The sequence below is a fragment of the Eulemur rufifrons genome, chromosome 16, assembly GCF_041146395.1.
Source record: "Eulemur rufifrons isolate Redbay chromosome 16, OSU_ERuf_1, whole genome shotgun sequence".
Taxonomy (NCBI): domain Eukaryota; kingdom Metazoa; phylum Chordata; class Mammalia; order Primates; family Lemuridae; genus Eulemur; species Eulemur rufifrons.
Window position 1 is genome coordinate 22638845 of NC_090998.1, and position 6635 is coordinate 22645479.

The window sequence follows — 6635 nt, forward strand, 5'->3', positions numbered from 1 at the left end:
AGCTACCCAGTTACCACTTTGCTATTGATACATTATTGATGGGAATATGAATCTAGAATAATCCTTCACAAGTAATTTTGCAGCAAGAACAAGAACAAGAACACCAATAGAGCTCTTACCAAGTGCTAGGAAATTTGCCATGCATTACTTTTATTTTCACATACAACCTTAAAAACTATCCTATAGGTTAATGCTAGAATTTTTTAAATCCTTTACGTCTGAAGAAACTGACACTCAGTGGAATTGATTGTTTTTCCCAAAGTCACATGACTAGCAGGTGGCACAGTGGGATTTGAACTCGTGTATCGGGCTTTAACATTTGTGTTCTTAACCTCTCAACATAGATCAAGGTTTAAGCAGCTAACATCTCTTGACTCAGAAATTCTGCTTCTGGGACTCTATTCTAATAAGATGAGCTTTAGTACTTGTGATGGAATAAAATTTCTGAATATCGGAAGGTTCTTAGATTTTTTTTCCCTCATTGTAAAGAGAGTTCTGTAGTTCACAGTTCAATCCCTGCCCCCAACCTCTGAGCTGAGTCTATTTCGGCCAGACTGCTAATATTATGCAGAATCTGAGCACAGCAGGAGAAGTCAAGAATTGGGGCTTGGCAGGAACATGGAGAGGAGAAAGAGACTGGCTGAGAGCAAAAGCCACATGACATGCAGGACGTGTAGATAAAGGAGAGATTTGGAGGGCCTGAGAGTTTGGGGGGGATATTAGCTAAAGGAAGTCTGGAGAATTTAGGGTTTGAGAATTGAGGAAGAGAATGATATGAAAGTGTGAGGAAGGACATGAATTGATTCTTTTTAATGTCCTTTAATACTCTGATTCTTAAAGCATCAGCATCGACTGGGCATATGTTAGAAATGCAAATTCCCAGGCCTTATCCCAGATCGACTGAATTAGAGTCTAAATGTGCACAGCTCTGTGACTAAGCTATGTGTGAGTCACAACTTCAATAGGGTTATAGACCTAATATTTTCTATAAGTAAATCATATCATCAGTTAAAAATCAAAATATCTGATTGTATGTGAATGATTAGGTAGATAATGCTACACCCATTCAATAATATATAGTAGAACCATTAAAATATGTTTTGGTCATATTTTAAGAGGAAAAAACCAGAGTATAAAATTATATGTGCAATATATATACATAAATATGTTCATTTCTGTGTTATAGAAACTCAGCAGAGAAAAAGATACCAGGTAAACATATCAAAATACTAACTATAGTTACCTTTAGATAATTGAAATATGGGTTGTTTTCTCCACTTCCATTTCTTCCTATATTTATTTCTGAGTTTCTTGCACTTTCTATAATGAGCATGCACTAATTGATAAAAAATATGTGATAAGCTTTGTTTCTATAATAAAGAGTTGCACAAACACTCCCTAGAAAAATACTTCTCCTGGTTGACTTTAGGCAGGGACCAAAAGGCTCAAATTAAAATAGACAAAAGCTTCCGATCCAAGTGGGTTGTCAAGGATTTCCCAGGAAATGCTGGGATGCCACCCTCTCTTAGAATTTGCTTATAGTCATAATGCCATATTGTATCAGTTAGGATTGGGTTAAGCTGCACATAACAGAAAATCCCAAATAGCAGTGATTTAAATGAATTGGCTTATTACTGTCTCATATAAAAGACATAGAAAGGCAGGTAATTTCTAAACCCCTTGCCTAGAAATACCACAAAACGATTCAATTCTAATTACAAATCATTGGCCAAAATTTAACCACATAGCTGCATTTAGCTACAAAGAGGTTGAAAAATGTAGTCTGGTAGCTGGACACATTGTCCTCCTTGAAAATCTTGAGCTCTGTTACTAGGAAATAAAGGGAGAATAGACACGGGGTAGCATCTAGCAGTCTCTACCAAAAGCACCCCGAAGAAAGGTGTAAAGAAATCAACAGATAAATTCATTTATTCTTTGAACTATCTTTGGAGTAAAGAACAGTAAGAGTGTAAAGGACAGGGGATCGGTGTGCATTGAATGAAATTTAACTTGAAAAATTAATTTAGCTGAATAAGTTATTACTTGGTGCAAATTTAGTAATTCTGGATGTTTGTAAATAATTTTTATACATACAGACTTAACTCTAAAGTTTTTTCCTCTATATTCCCTGTAATCCATATTTCTTTTCATGTCATCTTTCCTACACAAAAGCAAATAATCCATTTTGCAGGTACCAGCACTGGTCAGTATAAGATGGAATGTCTCAATTCCAAGATCTGTATTTGCATCTTAAGGTATGTGCAAGTCAGAGAACTACAGAGCACAGGGAAATACCCTAGAGATGGGAGGGTCACCTTTCCCCCAAGTGCATATCGCACTGGTGGCTGCATGCAAGTTAGCTAAATGCTCTACAATTCCTGAGTTTCTTAGACACTTTTGGAAATTTCCGTATTTCCCAAAAACCTCTCTAGGACTTCCTCGGGTCATGACCTCAATTTTGAATAAGATGACATTAGTCATTATTCTAAATAGAACTCTGGTAGCCTATCTTTCACCTAGCTAGGCAATTAATTATAAAGATTAAACTACAAAGAAGAAATCTATGTGGAACAATGGATATGACAGTTATTAATAAGTTAACCGTTTCTGAGAAGATACTATCACCTAGCTAAAACCCAACACAAAGGCTAGTACCCAAGAGAACATTCTCCTCAGAAAATGGAGTAAATGAATTCAGTGAATACTCTAAAATATCATCTCAGACATCAGAGTGTCACACACACACACACACACACACAAGCACACACAGGAAAAAAAAAAAAACCTAAAACAAAGGGATAGGCCACTCAAAGGAGATATATGGAATTTTCTAGTAGATTGGGGAGAGTGTATTTTCAAGCGGATGAGGTGAGTTGAGATTGTATCATGCATAAAAATATTATTCAGTAGTCTTACATTATGTGAAATTCATCAACTTGTGAGTTTTAGGAGTCTTAATTTCCTTGGTATCATCAAAATCATTTCAGAAAATCATATCAAGAATCAGAAAATAGATAAATGATACTTTCAGCTGGTAACATCTGCATATGCAGGGCTGTTTCCTTAGTAAGCTTTTCAATGCTTTTTCCAATTGTATTGAAAATGATTCTAGCAAAACAGTTTCCACAAACTCTTCTTGGCATACCGTTCCATGGTCAAATCAGAAAATTTATCTGAGATTAAAGTAAGGGTTTTCGTACCACATACAAAAACTAACTCAAAGTGGATTGTAGACCTAAATGTAAAATCTGAATCCATAAAATAGCTAAAAGGAAATTTAGGAGAAAACCTTTGTGACCTTAGATTAGGCAAACGTTTCTTAGATATGACACCAAAAGCACAATCCATAACCAAAAAAATTGATAAATTGGACTATATCAACATAAAAAAACCTCTGTTCATTGAAAGATGCTGTTAACAGAATGAAAAAACAAGGCAGAGACTGGAAGAAAATATTTGCAAAACATATCTGATAAAGGACTTGTACCTAAAATATATAAAGACTTAATGTATCAATAGTAAGAAAACAATAACAACAAAAATAAAGATAGACAAAAGATTTAAATATACATGTCACCAAAGAAAATATATAGATGGCAAATAAGCATGAAAAATGACATTTGTATTATTAATTCTTAAAGAAATATAAGTTAAAGTCACAGTGAGATCCTATTATATACCTATTACAATGGCTAAAATTAAAAAGACTGACTATACCAAGTGTTGGAGAGGATACTGAGGAATTGTAATTCTTATAATGCTGGTGGAAATGTAACATGGTATAATCCCTTTGGAAAATGGTTAGGCAGTGTCTTAAAAAGTGAATCTAGACATTCCATTTCATTCTTAGATAGTTAGCCAAGAGACTGAAGGCGAATGTCTATATAAAGACTTGCACACAAATGGTCACAGCAGTTTTATTTGTAATAGCCAAAATCTGGAAAGAACCTAAATATCCATCAACAGGTGAATGGATGAACAAACTGTGGTACATTCATCCCATGAACTACTACTCAGCCATGAAAATGAATGAACTACTGACACATGCTGTGACGTGGATGAATCTCAAAATAATTATGTTGAGTGAAAAGAGCCACAGGGGAAAAAATACATAGTGTGTGGTTGCATCTATATACAATCATAGAAAATGAAAGCTAAGCTATAGTGACAGAAAACAGATCAATGGTTGCCAAGAAAAGGAGGACAAGGGGAAAGGAACAGACAGGAGAAATTACAAAGAGGCAGGAGAAAATTTTGGCGATAAGGGTATGTTCATTACCTTGATTGTATCTATGATTTCATGGTTGTACCCATATGTCAAAACTCATCAAATCATACACTTAAATATGTGCAAATTATTGCATGTCATCACTATGATAAAGTTTTTAAAAAAATAAAGTGAGCCTTTCCTCTCTTTGGCTTGATAAATACTTCTGAATTAATGAAGCCATTCAACTGGAGATATAAATATATGCAAGACTATTTTATTTGGTTGTTATGAATTCTAAATGACACGAGTATTTTCTCCTAAATTCTCTGTAATGCCCACCTGATCAAGTGGTTCTCTGTTGTATTCAGAATTAATTTCAGAGATGGCTGCTCTATCATCTTAATATTGCAGTATTTGCTGACATTCAACTTTTCAATGTTATTAATAAATTACTATAAGATTTTTCATGTTTAACTTATTATAAGAATTATCAGGGTTTTTTATTTCAAAATATTATTTAAGGGAGTACAAGTGTTTTTGTTACAAGGATATCTTGTATAATGCTTAAGTCAGGGCTTGTGGTGTGCCCATCACCAGAATAGTGTTCATCGTACTGAACAAGTAAGTTTTTATCCCACACCTACCCTCCCACCCTCCTCTCTTCTTGGTTTCTCATGTCCTTTATATGGCTTTTTTGTACCCATCTAACAGCTCTCACTTATTCATGAGAACATATGGTGTTTCATTTTCCATTCCTGGGATATTTCACTTAGGATATTTCACTTAAAGATAATCCCTCTGTGTTGCTGCAAATGCCATTATATCATTCCATTTCATGGCTGAGTAGTACTCCATGGTATATACATAATACATTTTCTTTATCCATTCGTGAATTGAAGGGCACTTAGGTTGATTCCACATCACTGCAAAAAATATGGAATGCTTCACAAATTTGTGTGTCACCCCTGTGCAGGGGCCATGCTAATCTTCCCCGTATTGTTCCAATTTTAGCACACGTGCTGCCAAAGCAAGCACAAGAATTCTCATTTTTAAACAATTTCCATTATATTGGTTCTTCTGTAAAAATAAGAATTGATGAGTCATTTTCCCTGCATCACTCAAAGATTGTGTCATCTCAAGGCAACCTGACCTCAGTTTTCTCACCTACGAAATGGAAGAAACAGAAGTTTACTTGTGGCTATGAGGATTCATGAGATTATGTTTTTGTAAACTCTAAAGTGCTATGCAAATGAAAACTTGCATTATGATTACTATAATTAATGACTATTTACCATAATTATTATTATTTCTAGTTTTTAAACAGCTACAGGTTTTCTATAATCAATAGTAACAACACCATAAATTCTTAGCTGGCAGAAACTACGCTTTATATTTCTTTTTTTCTCTTTTTGAATCTCTCATGGCACCACATATAATTCTCAATACATAGTGAAGACTCAATAGATACTTGAGAGATTAATATTTTCTCCTCTCAATATATAAAAGAGTAAACATTGACGAAGGCAATAGAAGGCTTTTATTATATTTTTGCTCTAGAAAAATTACGATTATATTTAAATATTGAGTATGGTTGAAAGAATACTAGAATGGGAGTCTAAAAGCCTGGATTATTTTTCTGACAACAGAGTTGGTGGTATTTGACAATAGTATGCCTTGGGCTCTTTAAATTTCAAATTCCTCATCTGAAAAAGTGTTGAAGTCCCCCAAACTCAAATGCTCATCACTACAAACTTTCACCATTCTTTCACTAATAAGAGGATGGTAAGGTGTTAGTTTTATGATGAACATTTTGCTATCTTTAATTCTGAAAAATGGCATGTTTATAGGGCACTAACATAAATGAATCAAAAAATAAGAAAAAAGTTTTATACCTGATAGTTTTTAAAAAATCAAATATGCATTGCAGGAAAATGCAGAATTTTTTTCCCTTTGTGTTTCAATTTAGTCCTTTTAAAAATCTTTGAATTATGTTTCAGGGGAGATGGTCACCTTAAAATTTTTGGGGCATAGGACCTCTACTGACTTGATTGGAGAGACCATTCTCATAACAGAACTATTTCTTGGCGAGAGAGCAGAATGCCATGTAGCAGATTGGTTTAACAATTATATTTAACTGGCCCTAGGACTTGACACTTTCATCTATCGCTCTCTAAATCCCCTGTTGTTTATTGTGACATACATAGCATTAAATCATATTAGAAGATCAACTGATTTATTTTCTACTAAAATTGGTAGCATTAAATGGCATTAGGCAAGGAGAAGTTTAAAATTAAGTGTTGATGACATTAAAAGTTCAACCACTTCAGTCTTGGTAAAATGGACAGCTATACAGATTTGGGGAAACTCCTGATTTTCCTATTTGTTACATAAAACACTTCTAGTCTTCAGTTCAACAAATATTTAT

General features: G+C 34.1%; 1 non-coding gene across 1 annotated transcript; it reads right to left on the reverse strand.

Moving 5' to 3' along the window:
• Positions 1-5138: 5138 nt before the first annotated feature.
• LOC138397689 (U6 spliceosomal RNA) lies at positions 5139-5245 on the reverse strand. The gene has a single exon (XR_011235820.1). It is a non-coding gene; the product is annotated as a U6 spliceosomal RNA (small nuclear RNA).
• Positions 5246-6635: the final 1390 nt, after the last annotated feature.